This window comes from Coptis chinensis, chromosome 4 (assembly GCF_015680905.1).
Source record: "Coptis chinensis isolate HL-2020 chromosome 4, ASM1568090v1, whole genome shotgun sequence".
Taxonomy (NCBI): domain Eukaryota; kingdom Viridiplantae; phylum Streptophyta; class Magnoliopsida; order Ranunculales; family Ranunculaceae; genus Coptis; species Coptis chinensis.
This window is the reverse complement of record NC_141459.1, coordinates 74,210,967-74,232,997: the sequence shown is the minus strand read 5'-3', so window position 1 is coordinate 74,232,997 and position 22,031 is coordinate 74,210,967. Positions and strand designations below refer to the sequence as shown.

General features: G+C 41.9%; 3 long non-coding RNA genes across 3 annotated transcripts; 2 read left to right on the top strand and 1 right to left on the bottom strand.

Annotated features, from left to right (window-relative positions):
* The first annotated feature begins 1,587 nt into the window (after nucleotides 1–1,587).
* LOC147504775 (uncharacterized) lies at nucleotides 1,588–3,910 on the top strand. Its single transcript, XR_015220451.1, has 3 exons — nucleotides 1,588–1,643; nucleotides 3,466–3,523; nucleotides 3,714–3,910. It is a non-coding gene; the product is annotated as an uncharacterized LOC147504775 (long non-coding RNA).
* A 13,287-nt stretch (nucleotides 3,911–17,197) lies between these two features.
* On the bottom strand, nucleotides 17,198–18,217 carry LOC147504774 (uncharacterized). Its single transcript, XR_015220450.1, has 2 exons — nucleotides 18,140–18,217; nucleotides 17,198–17,554 (listed from the first exon to the last, which is right to left on the bottom strand). It is a non-coding gene; the product is annotated as an uncharacterized LOC147504774 (long non-coding RNA).
* Nucleotides 18,218–19,403: 1,186 nt separating this feature from the next.
* LOC147504773 (uncharacterized) lies at nucleotides 19,404–21,005 on the top strand. Its single transcript, XR_015220449.1, has 2 exons — nucleotides 19,404–19,915; nucleotides 20,756–21,005. It is a non-coding gene; the product is annotated as an uncharacterized LOC147504773 (long non-coding RNA).
* Nucleotides 21,006–22,031: the final 1,026 nt, after the last annotated feature.

Below are 22,031 nucleotides of genomic sequence, written 5' to 3'. Positions count from 1 at the left end.
GTATGCACACTTTGATGCATTAGAGAATCAAATCTCTAACTTACGCAGAAGGTGAACATCATGTAGTAGGCAATCAAAATGTTTCAAGAGTTTCAGTTGTCTTGCTAGGTGTTCAGGCCAGTGGGTTACTTATAAAATGATAAAGTTTCAATCAAAATTTTGGAGCAATTACAACCATCATAACCTGCATTCTACAATGTACTAAAATTACTGAAAATTTCATAATTAGAAACTACGTTACTTTGATACCCAAGAAAAGATTTATAGTAATGCATGACTCAAACTAACAGTGTAATGCCTTGAACAAACGAAAATATTAAAATCCCACATATAACATAACATATACAGAACCTGAATTTGAATTAAAATTCTAAAAGTAAACAGTATCTACGCGAAAACCCAAATGAAAGAATCTGAATTTTTAAGTTGAGTCTTCATAACTTATAAAATCACTGAGCTCATAAACAGGGATGATGAAGCTGAATTTTTTTGAAAACTGAACTATTCTGATAAGACAAAACAACTATCATCACTCTCTTTAAGCATTTACCTTTAAGACCCAAAATGCTAAATGAATCTCCTTTATGGATTGCACACAAAAAATTTTGTTTTTGCCTTCTCAGAAATTATAGCACATCAACTTTATGCACATAAATTACAGAAAAGTTAAACAAATATTCATGTTTCTATCCGCAATGTTTCGTCCAATCGGTTATAAAGTTTTGGAGTGGAGGTGTTGATAGATTTTGGAGAGAGGCAGAATAACCATAGAGAAAGAGAGAGGAGAGAGATCGGTGAAATTGGAGAGCAAATTCTATTTTTCGCTTCGGTCAAATTTTGTTTCCAAAAATACCCTCCCATATTTCGTCATTTAGAACTCGCGATTGCTTCGGTCAAGTTTTTGTCACATCCGTTGGATTGCACCAAATGAAAGGCCGGGATTGACTGTGCCTATAATGTGGCTACAGTGCCTGTGGCTCTATCCCTCCCCATATATATATATAGTCTTTCTCTAAAAAGTAGCTACTTAAGTTAACTTAAAAATAAGTATATAAGTAAAACTTCACCTAGAAAATGAATTCAACCCTAATATTTTGTAGTTATGAAGCACTAATCATAAAGATTATCACCACAAAATTTCAACGCATTTGGAAACATCTAACATTAATAAAAATTGTTGTAATTTTTAAAAATAAATCTAATGGTCTAGAAATGTCAAGTTTTTGCAATCATTTGTGCCAATGTTAGAGGTTTCCAAATGAGCTGAAATTTTGTAGAGATGATGTTAATGTTAAGTATATCATATCCACAAAAAATTAGAGTTGACTTCATTTTCTAGGTGAAGTTTTACTTACGTACTTATTTTTAAGTTAACTTAAGTAGCTACTTTTTAGGGAATATATATATATACGGTTTGGCTATACTGCCACTCTAAATCTGCCACTCTTATCTCACACTTCTTCTCGCCGTCCGATCCCACCTCAAGATCTGATGATCTAATTTACTGAAAAAATTCGATATTTCAAAATTTCGCATTATTTCAAAATCCAAAAAACCAAAATCACCAAAAACGCAAAATTGGGTGAACTCTCTCTCTCTCTCGGCTTCTTCTTCTCCAAACCGTACCAAGCTTCTGGATTAAGGTTTGATTTTCGTTTGATTTTTGTTTAATGTCGTATCCTTACTAGGCTTTCTTGATATATCAAGTCAATTTGTTTTAAATAGATATTCGTTTTTCTTATCTTCATAGGTTTAATGCTTTTTTATTTTAGGAATTTTACTTTGTTGGTGTGTTGGATGGGATAGCTTCTTATCAGCTTGAAAGATTTATGTACTACAGTTTGCAAATGCCAAAAAGTTTCTTTTTGAATCTGGCCTGTACCTTTCTTTTAGTGTGTCTTTACACTAACACAGTAACACGACTGCTATGTTCTTGGCTTGGCAGCAATGGACAAATTCAAATAGCACTATAGCAGCCCATTTTCGAAATATATTTAACGTCTTGAATATATTACATATTCTTATTTGACAATTATGTTTCCACTTTCTGCTATCTATCAATTGTTCATCTTAAATATTTGACAATTCAGCATATGCTATGGTTCTTAGGTTTGTTGAAGTTGCTTGTATTTACAAATAGTCATCTTATACTGCCTTAATAGTTTTTAGTAATGCCACTCTTCTGGATTTCAATTATTTGCGTGATGCTTATTGTTATCTCTGTTCATATGATTGATATCCTCGTTTAAAAGGCGACAATCCAAGTTTTGAAAGAAGGCCGTCCCCTGGGCGTTTGGTGAGTCAGTCGAGCATTGTAAATTCCATAGGCGCTGAACACGAGTGTGTACATGTTCATGAGTTTTGAACTAGCATATTCGGTGAACTCTGTCAGAGTTTTAATGTTTAAGTTATTTACACTGTTTATGTACATTGGGACAATCCAAGTTTTGAAGAAGGCTGGCCGTCCCTCGGAGCGTTTGGTGAGTCACGAGCATTGTAAATTCCATAGGCCAACTGAACACGAGTGTGTACATGTTCATAAGTTTTGAACTAGCATATTCGGTGAACTCTGTCAGAGTTTTGAACTAGCATATTCGGTGAACTCTGTCACAGTTTTGAACTCTGTCAGAGTTCGGTGAACTAGCATATTCGGTGAACTCTGTCAGAGTTTTGAATTCTGTCAGAGTTTTAATGTTTAAGTTATTTACACTATTTATGTACATTGGGACAATCCAAGTTTTGAAGAAGGCTGGCCGTCCCTCGGAGTGTTTGGTGAGTCACGAGCATTGTAAATTCCATAGGCCAGCTGAACACGAGTGTATACATGTTCATGAGTTTTGAACTAGCATATTCGGTGAACTCTATCAGAGTTTTGAACTCTGTTAGAGTTCGGTGAACTAGCATATTCGGTGAACTCTGTCAGAGTTTTAATATTTAAGTTATTTACACTGTTTATGTACATTGGGACAATCCAAGTTTTGAAGAAGGCTGGCCGTCCCTCAGAGTGTTTGGTGAGTCACGAGCATTGTAAATTGCATAGGCCAGCTGAACACGAGTGTGTGCATGTTCATGAGTTTTGAACTAGCATATTCGGTGAACTCTGTCAGAGTTTTGAACTAGCATATTTGGTGAACTCTGTCACAGTTTTGAACTCTGTCAGAGTTCGGTGAACTAGCATATTCGGTGAACTCTGTTAGAGTTTTGAATTCTGTCAGAGTTTTGATGTTTAAGTTATTTACACTGTTTATGTACATTAGGACAATCCAAGTTTTGAAGAAGGCTGGCCATCCCTCGGAGCATTTGGTGAGTCATGAGCATTGTAAATTCCATAGGCCAGCTGAACACGAGTGTGTACATGTTCATGAGTTTTGAACTAGCATATTCGGTGAACTCTGTCAGAGTTTTGAACTCCGCCAGAGTTCGGTGAAAACAAATTCAAATACTATTTTGCTGTTGTATGCATAGGTGGATGCTGTATGGAGATGACTATTATTATATACTGATGGCGGGAGTGCTGGTGGAGGTAGTGGGAATGAATACGGATACAAATCTTTGGTTGGAATAAATGTGTCTTTTGTCTTGCTGAAGAACACCCAGTGCATATTTAAATGACTACACATTGTTTTTAGAGTAGACCCTTGTTTAGAACTCCATCAATGATTAATTTGACTCACTGACAAGTTCTCTTTTTTATGTGAAATTTCTTGATACAGGTTCATTCGTGGTTCGTATAAAAGCTTGATAGTCTAACAGGGGAAAGCTTTTTGTGGAGAAGTTTATGATGTGAAACCAGGGTGTTATCTTCTAGTCATGTTATTTGTATTTTAAAATGCTGCTGCCAACTCTTAATTAGTATGAAGATTTATAAATTTGGCCATTTAAAGAAGCACAAATGGTCATGTTTTTGTCTCACTGCGGCTCATATCTTTGTATTTTCCTATGCTTCCCTTTATTATTTTTGTAATCATTAATTGTGTATAAGCTACTACGAAAGTAAAAAGATAGAGGAACACACACATACGCTCAGATGTATAAAGCAAAATATAATGCAACACTGACGAAAGGGTATTTTCAGACGAGCAATGAGAAGTTTAAAGTTCGGCACTAAAGTCATGATAATAATATATAGGTGAATCATTTGGAGATCGGATGAACAGAGTGTGTTGAAGACTTTAAACCAAGATTGTTGCTCATCAATGACCAACTCAGAACAATTGGAAAATAAAACTTTGACAGGCAAAATAAAACTCTGTGTTGCTGTTTCACAGTTTCAAAACTCTGACAGGCAAAATAAAATACATTACCCTAGCAACTTCCTCACGGCAAACCAAAATAACTCAGAAGAGTGATCCGATAGAAATTTATGATACATGAATTCTCTGGAAGAAAATTACACATCGATCATATAACTAAGGGCCTCGGTGATGTTCCATGCTCATAGAGGAGGCGCCCATTCTAACGGATGTTCAACAAAAGTAGGATTGTGGACTGCTCTTGCCAAATATTTCATCATGCCCAACTGCCTCTGCTCCCTTTCTTGTACCTTATGCTCCAACTCCTCCAACTGAACCTTTGTTTTGGACTTTTGTTGTTTCACTCTCCAAAGATTGGTCTGAATAGAGGTCTTTTCCTAGAAAGTTTATCTATTTCATCAGTCTTTGCTCTTTTTTCAATCCTCGACCCTTGAGGATGAGAATGACTGAATAGGCTTCCTTCTGTGAATGTTCTTAAGCAAATGCTTCTGATCCTTTATGAAATCCTCATTAGCAAACTCCCATTTCTCTGGATCAACTTTTCGAAACCCCTAATACATACAAATGCAAATACAGTTACAAACCACCGATTTCATTTTTAGTAAATAAACCTAATTCCCTCTCAATTTCCTTCACTAAAATTCAATTATAAAAACCAAAACAATACGCCCTTAAAGGGATTGCAAATAGTTGAATTAAGTTCTAAACAATATAATTGATTCCTCAATTCAACTCTCCAAAACAAGTTATCAACTACTAAATCAAAACCTATATAATATGAAGTCTATAATCACGTATACAAAAAAGGTTTAGGCATTGTTGATTTTTCCACATGTTCAGCATATATCCAGCAAAGACCTCAAACTTGAACCATTTACAATTCTCTCAACCAGAAAACACCGTTAGTTTGTAAATATTCCAGAGCAAAACTTATAACGAAGCCCTCTATAGTGTCGAACATAGAGAAAACATTTACACTAAAATCAAACTTCCATTTCACAAACACTACTTTTATTCAGTTCCATCTCCAAACAATTAAAGAGTAACCAAAACAGCAGTCAATTCATTGTATCAGAAAAAAGCAAACAAGCTTTTTGCATTGTTAATGGACCAGCCACTAATAGCAATTTGTGTCATTTTAATATTTTGATCTCATCAACCATAACTCCAACTATAATGCGAGGGTAGCTGAGACCACACTGGGGGGTGGTGAAGGGCGAACTGGGGGAAGGGCGGCTCATAGCTCGAGAGCGAGACCGATGCCCGACTTCAGCGTTCTAGGTGAGGACGCCCCGGAGGTCGCGCCGACTAGGGTTGTTGGAGATGCTCCTGGCAAGATGAAGGGGAAGGTTGGTATGAGAGAGACTGGTAAGGGGCACTCTAGTGCTGGGAAAGATGAGCTGGAACGCAACCTAATATATATAGATGAAGTGACTGGGAAGAAGTGCTATGTGAGGAGGTCGGACTGCAGCTACAAGTCCGCACCCATAGCTACTTGTTTGCTGGAGAGTATGACGCTGGACGGTGATAGGAAAGACCTGGATGCGATAGAGCTGGAGTCGAATATGAGGGGGATGGATAAGGCGATGTGCCTGGTCAGTAACTTTTGCGTTCAAACTTGGTTGTGTTATTGTGCTATATGCTATTGTTTGATGCTAACATGATATGTTGTGCGAGTTGTTGCAACTGATCGCTGGGTATTAGAAGCTGAAGACGGCCGCTTAGTTTGCTGAACTGGAGAAGACGGAGGTCGAGTCGCTGAGGGACGAGTTTTCAAATCTTCGAGCTGTGCAACAGTCTGAGAAGAAAGAACTGGACGCTTTGAAGCCCCAACTCACTGCCTTAACGCTGGAGAAGACATTTGCAGTGAATGAGTCGATTGGGCTGAAGCATGAGGTGGAGGCGTTGAAGGGCCAGCTAGTCGCAGCGAAAACCTATGCTGAACGATGTAAGACTTCCATCTTGCAAGCGAAAGAGGCCTATCTCACTATCCGTGCTGAGGTGGAGGAACTGGAGAAGAAATTTGACGACCTGCAGGAGAAGCGAGAGCGAAGAGCTTCGGGAGAACGTGGGGACGGGCCACTTGAAGATGCTAGCGCTATTCCTGCAGTTGTGCTTCCCCCTATTACTGGTGTGGTGAGTGATCAGCTTCAGGGTTCTGGCGAGCTAAATGTGGCCGCTACCGAGGCAGTTGTGGCATCTACTGGTGATCCGAAGCTCTGCCCCATGTTGAATGTCTTTCTTGCAGAAAACTTTGATGATGTCGTTTGAAAAAGTTGTTGGTGTTTGTGGTTGTAATTGGCCTTTGGCCGTAAACAATAGAGCTGGTTCCCTGGGTTGACCTGGGTAGCTCGTTTTTTTTGCCAGTGATCATGATAACTAGTGGCTAACTGTTCTGGATTTCTTGAGTATTCTCAGCAGCTCGGTTAGTCTGCGAACTGAGGCTTCCCCGAGGTTGTCAGTTTACTCCTTTTCGTGAATGTGAAACATGTTGCTTTGCTTTTATATAAGTAGTATTGTGTATGATATGAATGTTTGCATTCTGTAAGTATGGGTATGCTGTTGCGACTTATCGTACAGAGGGTACGGTGTCGATGGCATGTGACTTTGCTGGTCTGTCGTGCTTGCTATCCGATTTAAATGGTGTAGGTCGCACATGTCTTGAGGACACAAGGGGCGTTCTCTACTTTGGAGCTGCCTGAGTTACAGCGCGTGCGTGGCACGTGTAAGAATATGGGTGGTCGGGAGTCATGACATGATGGCTGCCAGGTGGCCTGCCATTTTGGCGCCTCGATGCCATCATGACCTGTCTTGGGAAGATACGTTACTTTACTGTAAATAGTAGTGCTCTTGGAAGAGCAAAAGCATTTGCTCTTCCTTTGCTCTTCTTCTTGCTGCCGCAGTTCCTCTCTCGCCTGTGTTGTGTCATTTTACTTTGTCGGTTCACTCAGGTACGTTTGGCTTCTTTGTTTAACTGTCCATCTCCTTTGTTTTGTTGAAAAGGAACCTGAGGATTGTTTATTTAACTTGCGTCTTGCGTAGGTTTCTTTATGGCCAGGTGCCGCAAATATGTCAGGGGAGAGGGGGGTTTTAGAGAGAGCTCCCCTCTGATAATGGAGGAAATAGAGTTCCACCTACACATTCATGGAGATCGTGGCAAAAGAAAAGCTATAGCATCAGGGGCTAAGAGCAACAAGCGACCCAGGAGCTTAGGTCGCTCGACGGGTGGAATAGTCTTCAGGTCGCCTCGACAAAGTCGACGACATCGGGTCGCCTAAGGAAGCTAGAGACACAGGGCAAGGCCACCCGCGTCATTTGGTGAGAATTCGCCTCCTCGCATCGGGGATATGGGGTTTAATTCTACTATATGGGGAGAACGGGAAGAAGCGTCGCGCGTTGAAACGCATTGACGCGCTTCCTTCCGGCGCCCTATAGTGACCAGTTTGCTAAAGGGGATCGTGCTGGACGGCGACAAAGCTGAGGTTGAGGATGAAGATATGGATACGCTACTGGGCACCATGGACATGGCTACTTGTTTGGTAAGTGTTTACTTGCTAGGCTTGTCACTCTGTTTCGTAAGGGATCATAACCTTGAACTTGTCCTTGTAGTTTCTGGCGGGGTACGACAAACTGAAGAGCGCTGTGCAGCACGCTGATACTGATGTCAACTCCCGAGTTGAATTGGGATGTCTGCGAGCTGCGTGGGGAGTTGACAAGACGAAGCTGGACGTGATGACAGATAAGTACCGTACGGCTGCGGATGAGAACGCTAAGCTTGTTGCAGTAATGACTGATCTGCAAGGGAAGTTAGCGGAAGTCACCAAGTAAGCCAAGCAATGTCAGGGGGTCGCGCGCAAAGCTCAAGATGCGTATACCACGGCCTGTGCTCAGTATGCCGAACTGGATGAGAAATATTTCCAGTTAAAGAAGGCACAAGGGGACCAAGGTACGGGTATGCGCATTGTGCTGAGATCGGCATAAGGCACCCTTTGTCGACCAGTGCTGCCCCAGAAGATAAACATGTTGTGGTTGCTCCTTGATGGTGATTTCTCATCTTGTTTTTGAAAAAATTTTAAGTTGGATAACTGCTTTGTGTGTTCTCCTCTCTATGAGAGTTTTAAACAATAGAGCTGTGTTTTCAGGCTTGCCTGAATAGCTCGCCTTAGTTGATATTGAGAACTGGTTTCCACGGAAGTGGCAGTTTGTTAATTTTGCTCCTATTGTTCAAAGAACCGATCTGGATTTTCTGGGTAGACCCAGCAGATCGGTGGATTGGAATTGGTTTCCTGGCCTTGGCCGGGCAGTTCGATTGGTGACTGTATATGTAATGCCATGTTTTGCTTGCCTGCTTGTAGTTATTATTTTGTGTATGGCGCTTGTGGTATGCCTCTGAGATTTAGTTTAAGAAAGCGTTATGCTTGTGAAGTATTGTTCAGGATAGCAACCTCCCTGAGCTGATCTTAGAGGTATAGGTCCCCAACTAATGAGAATTAGGGAGGCCATGAGCCGGTAAGTTCCTGAGAGCGTTCTGCTTGCGAAGAGCGTATTTAGCCTCTGAAGGCGTACTGCTCATTGAGAGCGTATGTAGCTCTTGACGGCGTACTGCTCACTGAGAGCATTCTCACGAAGTTGATTCTAGGAGTATAGGTCCTTAACTTAGCGAGATTTGGAGAGGCTATGAGCCTGTAAGCTCCTCGGGAGAGCTGTCGCCGCCGCAAGAGCGTATTTGACCTCCGGCGCATTATTGCCGAGAGGCGTTTGTAGCCCCTGAGGGCATTTTGCTCACTGAGAGCGTTCTCACGAAGTTGATCATAGCAGTATAGGTCCTCAACTTAGCGAGATTTGGAGAGGCTATGAGCCTATAAGCTCCCCGAGCGTTGCGCTCGCCGCCAAGAGCGATTTGACCTCCGTATTGACATTGCTCGGCCGAGAGTGTTTATAGCCCCTGAGGGCGTTCTACTCACTGAGAGCGTTCTCACGAAGTTGATCCTAAGAGTATAGGTCCTCAACTTAGCGAGATTTGGAGAGGCTATGAGCCTGTAAGCTCCTGAGAGCGTTCTGCTCGCCAAGAGCATATTTGACCTCTGAAGGCGTATGGCTCGCTAAGAGCGTTTGTAGCCCCTGAGGGCATTCTACTCACAGAGAGCATTCTCTCGGAGTTGATCCTAGAAGTATTTGAATAGAGTGGTTGACAATACGAATGTAACTAAACTATCTGAATTATCAAAGATTAAGAAACATGACTGTGTACGAGACTGAATTTTTATTGATAAAATCTCTTTAACAAGTAAGTGTTCCAGGGTCGTGGAAGTGCTTTCCCTTCTTGTGTCTTGATCCAGTAAGCCCCATTGCCAACAACTCGGTCCACTATGTAACGGTCCTTCCCATGTTGCTGCTAGTTTGGAGTCATCCTACGTCTTTTTCAGAACTAGATCACCAGGCTGGAAGGATCTAGGATGTACTCGTTTGTTGTAGGACCTCTTTAGAATCTGTTGATATGATGCCACTCTAATAGCTGCCACGTCGCAGCGCTCCTCCAACAAATCAACCTCTCAGGCTAGGACCGAGTCATTATGTCCTTACTCGACAAGCTCGGATCTAGTTGTTGTGATTGTCAGTTCGGTGGGAATAACAGCTTCGATGCTATAACATAAGGAGAATGGTGATTCGCCTGTGCTGGAGCGAGCTGTGGTGCGATGAGCCCACAGAATGTTCTCTAGCTAGCTGGTTTGGCCATTGGCTCTTGTTCTTTTCAATCTTTTTCTTTAAGTTTTCTAATATGGCCTTATTGCTGGCCTCTGCTTGACCATTGCTTTGAGTGTACTTAGTGAAGTAATCGGTTGCAGCTAAAACAAAGCGGAACCCAGTGCTTTTCTGTGGGATGAATGGTCCCATGATGTCCATGCCCCACATGTGGAATGGCCAGGGACTTGCAATGCTGATCAATTCGCGAGCGGGTTGGATGATGTTGTGGCCAAAGGTTTGGCATTTGATGCATTTGAGCACATATATTTTGGCGTCGATCTGCATGCGAGGCCAAAAGTATCCTTGAGAGATCGCTTTGTGGGCCAAAGAACGACCTCCAAAGATGATTGCCGATTCTCCTTCATGAATCTCAGCAAAAATCAATTGACCTTGAGTTGGACTTATGCATCTCAAGTGAGGTCCTCCAGCAGATTTTCGAAACAACTTGTTATTCAGAACACAATAGCGACGTGCTTGATATGGTATCCGGCCCCGGCTTTGCTCTATTCACCGCCGGAGTGTGCCTTTCTGAATGTACTCTATGATGGGCTGCATCCATGTTTGGCTCATCTGATCCTCAGAGAGTGGGCATAGGTTGCTGACTTCTAAGACGTGCTCTACTTGGTAGGCAGGTCGGTCAAGTACTTCAATGAGGAGTTGTCTCGAGGCGCAGCTCAGTGTTTGAGTAGCCAAGTAGGCTAAACTGTCTGCGTGGCAGTTCTCGTCGTGCAAAAAGTGGTGCATGGTGGCCCTTTCGAAAGATAGAAGTAACTGATTAACAACTTTAAGGTATTTAGAAAGGTTACCTTCGTGGGTAGTGTACTCTTTAGCAATCTGGCGAACGACCAGTTGCGAGTCACTAAAGACTTGAAGTTCTTGTACACCCAGCTGTAGCGCCATTCTAAGCCCCATAATTACTGCCTCGTACTCCGCTTCATTGTTGGAGGTCGCAAAGTCGATGCGAACTAATTTCTCCATTACTTCTCCGGTGGGAGATACTAATACGAAGCCAACGCCACTTCCGCCGGGGTTGTTGGAACCATCTACAAAGAGGGACCAAACAGTCTTGTCGTTGTGCTTGTGGGGTAGGATGTCTGTCTTTGGCTCCCAATGTAGATCGTCCACAGGGAAGTCGGCAAGGAAATCAGCCACGACTTGTCCCTTCTGCGAGGTGCGTGGGACAAACTCGATGTGATGTTCGCCGAGCTCTTCAGCCCAAACCGCCATGCGAGTTGTCTTATTTTCCTTGTGAAGTATCTTCTTCAACGGGAGGTCGGTAAGTACTTTGATTGGGTGTGCCTGGAAATATGGTCTGAATTTCCTTGCAGAGTATAATAGTGCTAAAACTGCTATTTTGATGTAAGAGTAGTTCTTTTCGGCTGGAGTTAGTGTCTTACTCGTAAAGTAGATTGGTTTTTCTGAGTTGTTGTCTTCCTTGAATAGAACCGAACTAATAGCAAAGTCTAATATTGCTAGATACAGCCCCAGCGTTTCGCCGTCTGTTGGTTTGGTTAAGACGGGAGGTGTTGTGAGATACTCTTTGAAAGTGGAGAAGGCCTGGTGACATTGATCGTTCCATGAGAACTGCTCGCCTTTTTTGAGGAGTTGCAGGAACGCTCGGCACTTGTCTGATGCCCTAGATATGAATCGGTTGAGTGCAGCAACCATGTTTGATAGCTTCTGTATCTGCTTCTTTGTCTGCGGGTCGGGCATATCCAAGAACGCGCGAATTTGATCTCGGTTAGCTTCGATCCCACGCTGTGAGACCTGATAGCCCAGAAATTTGCCAGAGGACGCTCCGAAAAGGCATTTTTCTGGGTTCACTTCATCGCGAAGTTCGGGCGAACTCGGAGAACGATTGCTCGAGGTGAGTGAGATGGTCACCTGCTTTTTTGCTCTTGACGACCATGTCATCAATATATACTTCCATGGTGTCTCCTAACATGTCTTGGAACATGTCAGTTACCATTCGTTGATACGTCGCTCCAGCATTCTTGAGGCCGAATGGGAGAACGTTGTAGCAATAAACCCCCTGTTTGGTAATGAAGGATGTTTTCTCTTGATCTTCCTCAGCAAGTGGTATTTGGTTGTACCCACTATAAGCATCCATGAAGGAGAGGAGCTTGTGGCTGCAGGTCTGGTCCACAAGTCGGTCAATCCTTGGTAATGGGAAGCTGTCTTTGGGTGTTTCTTGGTTGACATTAGTGAAGTCAACGCAGAGGCGGACCGTGCCATTCTTTTTTGGAACAGCCACTATGTTAGCGATCCAATCTGGGTAGTCGACCTTTCGGATGAACCCGACTTGCTTGAGTTTATCAACCTCATCGTTGATTGCTTTTTGGAACCGTAGTGATAGTCTCCTAGGTCACTTTCGAACTGGTTTGGCAGTAGGGTTGACGTTCAACTTATGGCAGGCAACGCTAGGATCTATACCTGGCATATCAATATACGACCAAGTGAAAACATCTTTATTCATGGACAAAAAGTTTACAAGCTGGGCTTTAAGTGTGGGGTCGAGGTTAGCCCCTACATAGATGAACTTAGGGTCGTCTTCCGTTCCTAGATTCACTCGTTGCCTCTTTTCAGCTGGTGCCACGGCTTGTGTTGGGAGAGCGTCCTCTGGGGGGTTTGGCTCTGTGGATGTGTTGTTGGTCTGATGAGTGATTGGAGTTGCTGCAGGAGTTGGAGCGTTTTCTGTGGTTATGACCACAGAGTCTGGGATGACTTCTGTGGTTATGACAACAAAAGCTGGATTATGCTGCAGAAGCTGTTTTGGCAGTAGGGGATCTAGTGGGGCGACCTCTGTTGTCTGAACAGGTGGAGCACTGATTACGGGAGCGATCTCTGGTGTCTTGACGAGTGAGTGAGTGGCTGCCTTGGCAACTTTCGGAGTCTGTTAAGATGGATAGGCCTTCTTGTTGGAGCCTCCAACGCTCTGAGTTGGTGCGTTGCCTCTGACTTTGGCGACCAGGTCTTTGGCCATAGTGTAGCTGGTGGGCTCATCTCTTATGCTGATTGGGTCCTCAGCGGTCTTGTTTGCTGAGAGGATTTGATTACAGTGATAGGCTTCGAGCTGGTTGCTATGAAGCTCCATCATGCCCCTGGGGCCTGGAAAACGGAGGACTTGATGCAGTGTAGATGGTACGACCTGCATTTTATGAATCCAACGCCGTCCTAGGATGGCGTTGTAGGATGACTTAATGTCCAAGATGCTGAAACGCGTGTTAAAGCTGACTTTATCCTCTCTTGATCCCACTGAAACTGGGAGTATAATGTCACCGATTGGGTTGGCTCTGGAGCCATTGAACCCATAAAGAGGAGCGATAGGATCTATGAAGCCTGACTTGGGTAGGTTCATCTCCTGAATTGTGTGGTAGAACAAAATGTCGCATGAGCTGCTAGGGTCTATTAGGACGCCGCTTTTTAACGTCGATCGGCCGATCCCCGACGTGGACGACAAGTGCATCGTTGTGAAGGAGGCAGACCTTGGTGAGGTCAGCCTCTGTGAAGGTGATATCCCCTGAATAGCGACCCGAATGTCGCGAGGCGTGTGCTGCTTGTGAAGAAAAATGATAGACTTCTTGAAGAGCACCGACACGCCTTCGTTTATCTCTGGAAGAAGTAACAGAATCATCTGGGAAAGTGATCATATGGATGGTTCTGCCGTTGTCACGATATGACGAGTGTGGGCGGCGATCATGATGAGAACGGTCGATGGGGCGTCCTCTGCTGTGAGAGCGAGCTTGGATGTTTTGACGTTCCCTGTGGGGTGGAGATCTGCTACGCACTCGGCGGGCCATAAGCTTGTGGCGCAAGTCGCCGTCAGCAATGTTGGTGTACTGTTTAATTTATTTGTCCGACTTCAATGAGATCTTGGAGATAATGTTTGAGCCCCCAGCAAATGTCGGTCTCGTGACATTTTGCTTTGTGGAATGCGCAGTAGGGCATGTCAGGTCGGTCTGCGGGTTGCCGTACGCTAGGCTGGAAGTATGAGGCTCGCTTGATCTTTTCCAGTATGTAGTTGGGAGAGCATGTCAGGACAACAAACTCTCTGTTGTTATCCAAGCGGTTGCCTGATTTGGGTGCTTGCAACCTGGACCGTTTTTTGGCAGGTGGAGTGTCGTCAGAGATCGCCGCGACTTCTTGGTCGTTTGATAGACCGTGGTGTCGCAAACTTTCTTGCTGCTTAATATATTTGTCGACCCGAGCATACCGGCGGGGGTTTTCGACGCAGCGATCTCATCAGCGACCTGGAGAGGTCTGTGTTACGCACCCGACAGGCGTTGGAGAATGCCAGTGTGGCAAAAGACTCTTTGAGGCCACTCTCTATGCATAACAGTTCGGCTTTGAACCGACCTAGAGGCCGGCGAATGGTTTCATTCTCTCCAAATGATAGCTGGGAAGAGTGAATCCATATCGCTTTTTAAATGCATTTGTGCACGCATCTTGGCCAAAAAAAGCAGTCGGTGAGTCGGTCGAAAGTCTTGATTGAATTTGACTCGAGTGAAAAGAACTAGTCAAGTGGGCCATCTTTGAGGCCTGGCGAGATAGAGCCGCCGATAGTTGAAGATGGTCAAACTCCGGGAGTGTAAAGGGCCGGGGCTTTGAATGTAGCGGGCTACATGTTGGCCGGGGCATGTACTGCCATCGTACATTGGGAAACGTGGCTGGACAAAATCTTGAGGAGAGGGTTTACTGAGTACCTCTGTGGTGAACGGGAAAGCGCGGTATGTCTTGAGCATTTTCTGAACGATCTGGGACGCGTCTTTGCATACTGCGCTCTGGTCGATCCGTTGCGACAACTCATTAATCTGCTGATTAACTTCGTTGATGCCGTTCTCAGCGACGTTACCAGCTGGCTGTTGTTGAGCATCAACTTGTGCACGAAGGGCAACATTTTCTTGCCTGAGCAAGGAAATACTCTCATTGGTTAAGCCTAGCTGGTTTGCGAGGCCTTGAACTTGAGCTTCGAGGCTTGCCATGCTTCGTGGGCTTGAGATATTTGGCTTTTGGTGTTTGGTTCTTTTGGTTTGTGTGAAGATGATGTCTCAAGTAATCGAGACGACAGACGGTGCCAATGTAAAGGTGTGATTCAGCTTTCCTTTACATATATGGTTGAATGGGAATTAGAAAGGGTTATTATTGGGACCGAGTTCGGCTTAGGAGCGAACTGCCTACGTATCTTGCTCTCGATTCGGAGGGGAGAGCAGAATCAGGTCTGGCGTAGTTCATAGGAGGGGTATTTATAGATGTTGAGAGCGAATCCTCGCCCACCACGTGTAAAGTGTATCACAAATGAGGGGTCTCGATTAAGAAGGCGCGGCGAAGTAATCGCCTTTATAGGTCCTTTGTGATGATGTGGATTATTAGTCCGGGCGGTAGTAGCTTGGCGGTGGTCGATGAGTGGTGACGATTGATTTGTATATGTGCATCTCTGTTCATGATTGCTTCTAGAAGATAAGCTGAGTCACGTTATAGCCTGGTTCGCGTGCTGGTGCGAACTGTTCTGGAACGTTCTTTTATCTTGGGGACGCGATCTGATTCTACAGGTCGGTGAGGTATTTCCATCATGTTGAGTACGCGCCTGATATTCTTGAAGGAGGATATCACTCCCTTATATAGCCATTTAAAGAAAACTTAACTAACTACCTCAACCGACTGAATAGAGTTTATCAGCATGGGGTGGCTGTAAAGTATATTGCTCCACATTGATCGAGTAACCGTGCAAGATGTGAAAAGATGGATTCGATCTTCTTGGCCTAGACACAACACACACCTATATATTTGGGATATTCATACCCCTATTCCTAAAGTTATCAACAGTAATATAATGGTCTTATTCCACAACAAGCACCATATAAAGAACTTGACATTTTGGGGGATAACTGCCTCCCACACCAGCTTGTGGAAAAAGGATTTGAAAATAAGGAAATTATCCGGTTGGCGTTAAAAATTTGCATGTGGAAAGACTTTACTGAGAAGATGTTGTTCTCTGTCCATTTCCACTCCCATGCATCATTCCATCTCTAAGTTAGACACCTTGGAGCAATGTATTTAAGCCTGCAAGTGCTTGAGCTTCACTTTCACGAAAACTTCTTCTCATAAGGTGGGGGTCTCATGAACTGCTGCCGTTAGTGGAGAGATGCATCTCCACAGGTCCATGTTTGAATTTGGCAAACTGTTAAAGCATACATAAACTTGCAGCTAAAGGAATTTCATCACACCAAGAGTCATTTACAAATTTGACTGATTCGCTAAAAATAAGGGAACTGTACAGCGGCGCGCAAATTGAACTGAAGCTACAACAAAGAAAAACAAACGAATATTAATAGGCGGCTGCCTGCATGTTCTTAGAAAAATTGAATTGCATAGAATGTAAACTCTCTCTTCGTAGAGACATCAAATATTAAAACTAGTCATCACTAACAAAGCTCCAGGCATTGTTCTCACTTCCTACACTAGCAGCCATTGGGATTCAAACTTAATGCGTAACAATCATGTCTTCAAATTACTATCCCTTAAACATCTCGTCTTTGGCCCAACAATTGTGGAGATCACGTAACTTTATATATACAATTAATTACACAATAATAACCGGAGGTGTAGCCCAAATACTTCGGAATTTATTATGTCTTTACATTCTTAGTCTTACGTAGGTTGTGGCAACATCCGGGCTCGAGTCCCTGCACCTAACGGCAAAAGAAGCATCAGGACTAGTTGTTGATATGATAAGGCAGAAAAAGATGGTGGGGTCGCGCGCTTCTTCTTGCTGGGCCACCTGCCACTGGGAAGACTGCATTGGCTCTTGGGATATCTCAGGAGCAGATTTTGGGTTTAATCTCCCTGGTTGATACATAACCAGCATAAAAACCCCCTCTAACCGAACACATGCATAAAACCTCCTTATTATTTAAAACATAACATTAAAGCCAAAACAGACCAAAATACCCTTATAAAAACCGGGCTGACGTCATCAATCTTTACTTATAATTTCGATTTAAGGACAAACCGGGCTGACGTCATCCTATGTAAATTTATATTTATATATGAAAATTCATATTTACATAACCTGTGTCACCTGTCAGATGTTAGAAAAAATGTCTATGAAATTTCATATTTGCATATGTAAATTTGTGTGCACATATGTAACTTCATATTTGCATATGTAAATTCATATTTCCATAACCCGCGTCACCTAGTTAGAACTCAAATTTAAAAAAAACATATATAAAATTTCGGGATCAGTAAATATAGTTTTACAAAATGTGTCTATATAACATCAAAATGAGCAATCAATGGAGCAGCGCCACCAAGGCCAGCCGAACGACGAGAAAGAGGAGCTTGAACAGGTTCTACAGCAGGTAGAATTTCAAGGTTATTTTCTGTTTCTGTAGTCTAAATCTCTTCCTTAACAAAGGTATCCACATGAGCAGCAGTCTGTATCAGTTCATAACTCTGGTCACTTTCAGAGATCTTCTCTCTAGACTCAATCCCTTCGAAAGAGACAATATCATCAGAACCAACATTGTCGGCATCTGAGGAATTCGCAAGTATAGCTGTTAATGTCAAAAAATATAAATAAGTCACATTCTCATGAACTCTACATCCTACCTATATTAATATCCGTTTCTCCTAAGATGCTCATAATGAGCCACATCAGCAAAGTTTTTAAAATAGTCCCTATTTGAAAAATAATTATTTGCCTTCTTACCAAACTAACCTCGAATTTGGCCGCTCTCTTTAATTTAATATAAATTAAAATTGTCCTTTCATGTGTTATGCTAAAACAAAAAACAAAGCTACGCATTATTTCATTATTTCAAATGTACGCATAGGATAAAAAAAAACAAATTCTAAAAAACAATGGATTAGTTAATTGATATGTATTAGTTATTGGATATGGACATGGATATGTATTAGTTAATACTTAATAGATATGGATATGTATTAGTTAATAGATATGGATATGGATTACTTATTGGATATGGATATGTTAAACTTCCAAGTGCTTCCCTTAAATATAGGCCCAGACATGATGGGTTTAAGAATAACAGGCCCGGCCATAGGTCGGGCTGCATGGCTAGTTCTATATAACGTCATAAAACAGTAAGGCAGAAATGTAATGTGATCGAAACTATTACCGACCACTATGGTGAGGTTGGATGTTGACAAGGTGTTTTCCTTCAAGTTCACCGACCTCGATGTTCCCATGGATCCTGCAACCTCCAAGCAATGCTCCCCGCTAACCGAATTTGGCTCCATGGGCATTCTCTCGATCGACTCCACGGCCTCCACTAAAAGCCCAAAGACGAGAGGAGATCAATAACACGAAACCCATAATGCTCCACCTTTGGGTCAATACCATAATGATTGCTCATGCAAGCTAGAAATCTCCGCCTTCGCGTCCACCATCCCCGCATGACTACATGCACTAATCACAGACTACAAAAGTTATGTCATCGGGACATACACCGACCCTCTTGCATCTCTTTAAAAAAGTCGAAGAGCTTCGCGAAGATGTCCATGCATGGCCATGCCGATTATGATGGTGTTCCAAGTAAGAACATCCTTAAGTTCTATAAAGTAAAAGACTTCAGTAGCTAGAGAAATACTTCCACATCTAGCATACATATCTACCAGTGCCGTACCCACAATAGTAGTTAATCCAATCTTATGCTCACTAATATATGCATGTAAACTAGCTCCTTGATCTAGTGCACCTAAATGCCCACAAAGCAATGATGATGGCTAGGGCTAACGACAGTAGCCTCAGTCGGTTTGACACCCAAATCCCGCATCTCATTAAACAATTCCATAGCCTCATTTGATTTACCACTCTGTGCGTAACACGCTAACATTGCATTCCATGACACCACGTCTCGCCTAGGCATCTTATAAAAAATCCCATGAGCTCCCTCAACATCACCACATTTAACATACCCTGCCAACATAGAATTCCAATAAACCACATTTCTTTTAGGCATCTCATCAAACAACCTCTTTGCTTCGTTAATTAATACTCTCAACCAATGCATATCCATTAATCATAGTATTCCAAGACACAACATCTCTACACACCATTCTCTCAAAAACCAACTTAGCTAGCTCCATTTCACTATATTTCACATACCCATCAATCATAGCATTCCAGCATAACACATCTTCAACACAACACATCTCAAAATCATGGTTGAAACTTATTGATAACCACTTCAAATTACTTGAACAAAATCACGATAAGACATACCAGTAATTTAACTACTTAGTATCGTCACATCCAAAAAGGATAAGGATTTGCGGACGAGATATGATGAAGATGAATACCGTAACTTGGCAAGTTCATCCACAAACTCGATTTTGAAATCAAACGTTTCAAAATCAAGTAACGCTTCTTCTTCTTCTTCCGCGTCTTCTAGTTTACGTTCTAGTAAGGACTTCAATGCATCAATTGCCTCTGGATGTGATTCAAGAAACTCAGAAAGTGGGGATTTCTCGTTTTTCACTTCTTCTTCAAAAAAAGGCTGAGCCCCATTTCTTGGTTCTTCATGGTCGAAATTACAATGAATATGGAAAAAGGGTAAAACGGGTAATAAAATAAAATAGGGAATAGAAATCGTACTGGAATTTCGCTGATATTAGAAAGCAGGGAGTTTTTGTGATATAGGCCGATAAATAGGGAGGTTATATGATATAGGTGGATAGGAAGGGGTTTACACTCATCCGGATTCAAACCAAACCAAGGGGCTGAGCCCCATTTCTTGATCTCAGGAGTTAGGTAGTAAAGTTCCTTTTTGCCCAAATGGTTGGATCAGAAGTATATTCTTCTGAAGTTAAAAAAAACTGAGGTTATGATGGAGAATTTTAGACTGGCGATTGGTCTACGGATTAAGGAAAACAAGGAGGTCTATGAAGGAGAGGTACCATTTTCTTTTTATATATAGTTGTATCTGTTTTTCTTATTTATGAATATTATCGTACTATGCCGTACTAGACTGAAAACTGGGAAGATATCGCTTAACTGATTGCACGATATAGGTAAATATGTGAGTGATGGATAAATTAGAGTTTCTTTGAAGTAGAATGACTCTAGTTTACCTTCAGCGGACTTAGGATTAGATTCATTCTCATTGAATTGTAGTACTGAAGCAGATTAAGGTAGGCCAGTAGGAAGGAAATAGCTGCAACGAGAAATAGATAGTAACTGGGGAAGTTAGTTCTTCTTCCTGTACTGGCTTATTTCACGATAAAATACTCAACCCCCTGTAGAGAATGATTTGATTCCCCAAGAAAAACTTCACTTGGATTGAAGCTTGTCCCAAATGGAATGTAGTAAGTGACCCAAATGGTATCTTTAACCTTGCGTTTGTTCGTGATTCCGAACGAAATTTCAAAATTTTATTTGAAATTTCGGTTTTTTAAAAAACCAAAATTTCAAATATAGAGTTGAAATATCTGAAATTATTTGAAATTTCAAATGTGATAGGAATCGAAATTTAATGAATTTGAGTTTTGAATTTGTCGGAATTTCAAAAATTCCGAAATTCCGAACTATTGGGCCTAACAATCACTTTGATGTGGCCTGGATTAGCTTGATGTGCTTCATCCTGTCCATGATTCTTCATTTCCCTTAATGGTGTCAAAAGTGAAAAATGCTTTATTTGCCCACGAGGTGTCTTCCCATATCTGTGTTAGTTTTCATCTTTTATCCTTGTTGTAGTTTTAACGTGGTGAACAAATTTTCTTTCTTTTTGTTCTAGACTTCTAGGTGACTGAGCTTTCTCCAGAAGAAACCAACAGCGTTACTGGTGGATATGGGAAAATCATTAATCACGTTATTATTGGGCTGAAAACTGTTAAAGGAACCAAACAGATGAAGTTAGACCCAACTATTTATGATGCTTTACTCAAGGAAATGGTTTGCATACTTTTTGTAACGGGAAGACTTTAAAATGGATCTGCTGTATTTATATTTTTGTGACTGAAGTTCAATATCTACAGTTTTTTAGATTTCCACCCCCCCCCCCCCAAGTAACTTTGCTAATTATACTTCCACCCCCAGTTTTTCCATTATTAGACTTCCCCCCCAATTTGATAGCATGACTAAGTCAGCCTTCTTTGACTAGATATCATCCAACTGAGGCATGTGCAATGTCCATTCTACCCTTAACCATATAAAATTATGAAAATACCCTTTGACCTTTGCAAGACCAAAACCAATCCAAATACCACGTGTCCTCATCACATCCATTTAATCCAATGAACAGAAATTTTTCTCCTAAATAACGTCTACTACCCCTACCCACCTAAAATTACCAAACTAACCTCACTCAATTGACATGTGTCAGCATCCTAACTAATAACATCAACGGTGGAGATTTACTCATGCAGAACACATCTCATCAGCACTGCAAGAGCACATTGTTTTATCTAGCTTACACAAGTAAACAAAGCGCAAAATCTAGCTATCTTCTTCACCGTAAATCAAACCTCACTCCATCTGAACAAGCAAGTTTAGCTCAAAGAACAAGAACTCAAAGAAGATAAGTTACCTAAGTTTAGCTCAAAGAAGATACTTAAGATGTGGTAGCTGGTTTACTCACACGTGATCGAAACTTTAGCTCAAGGTAAGTTCTTAAATTTCACACCTTTAATCAGTTGTAACATATTTTTAGGTGGTTTAGAGTGTGTTAACTGAGAAATGCGAAACTTTTATGAGAATGTTTAACTTTCATGGTAATATTATTTTGAAAAACTGATGTTTGAGTGCATTACATTTAAGTTTTTGTCATTGTAGCATGAGTTATTGTTTGTATAGTTGAAAATAACGTGTATAATGGTGAAATGTTTTATAGTTGTATAAATATTGCATCTTGGTGGGATAATACGAAATTTAAGATTTGCAGAGGGTGGGTCGGAAAACTAATATTTATAATTTTGATTCATATGTATCAAACACAGATGGAAAAGGATTGTTTGGTTAAAAGAAACTTGATCCTTCACTACCATGGGGCATTTCAAGAAGCACCTGATGGT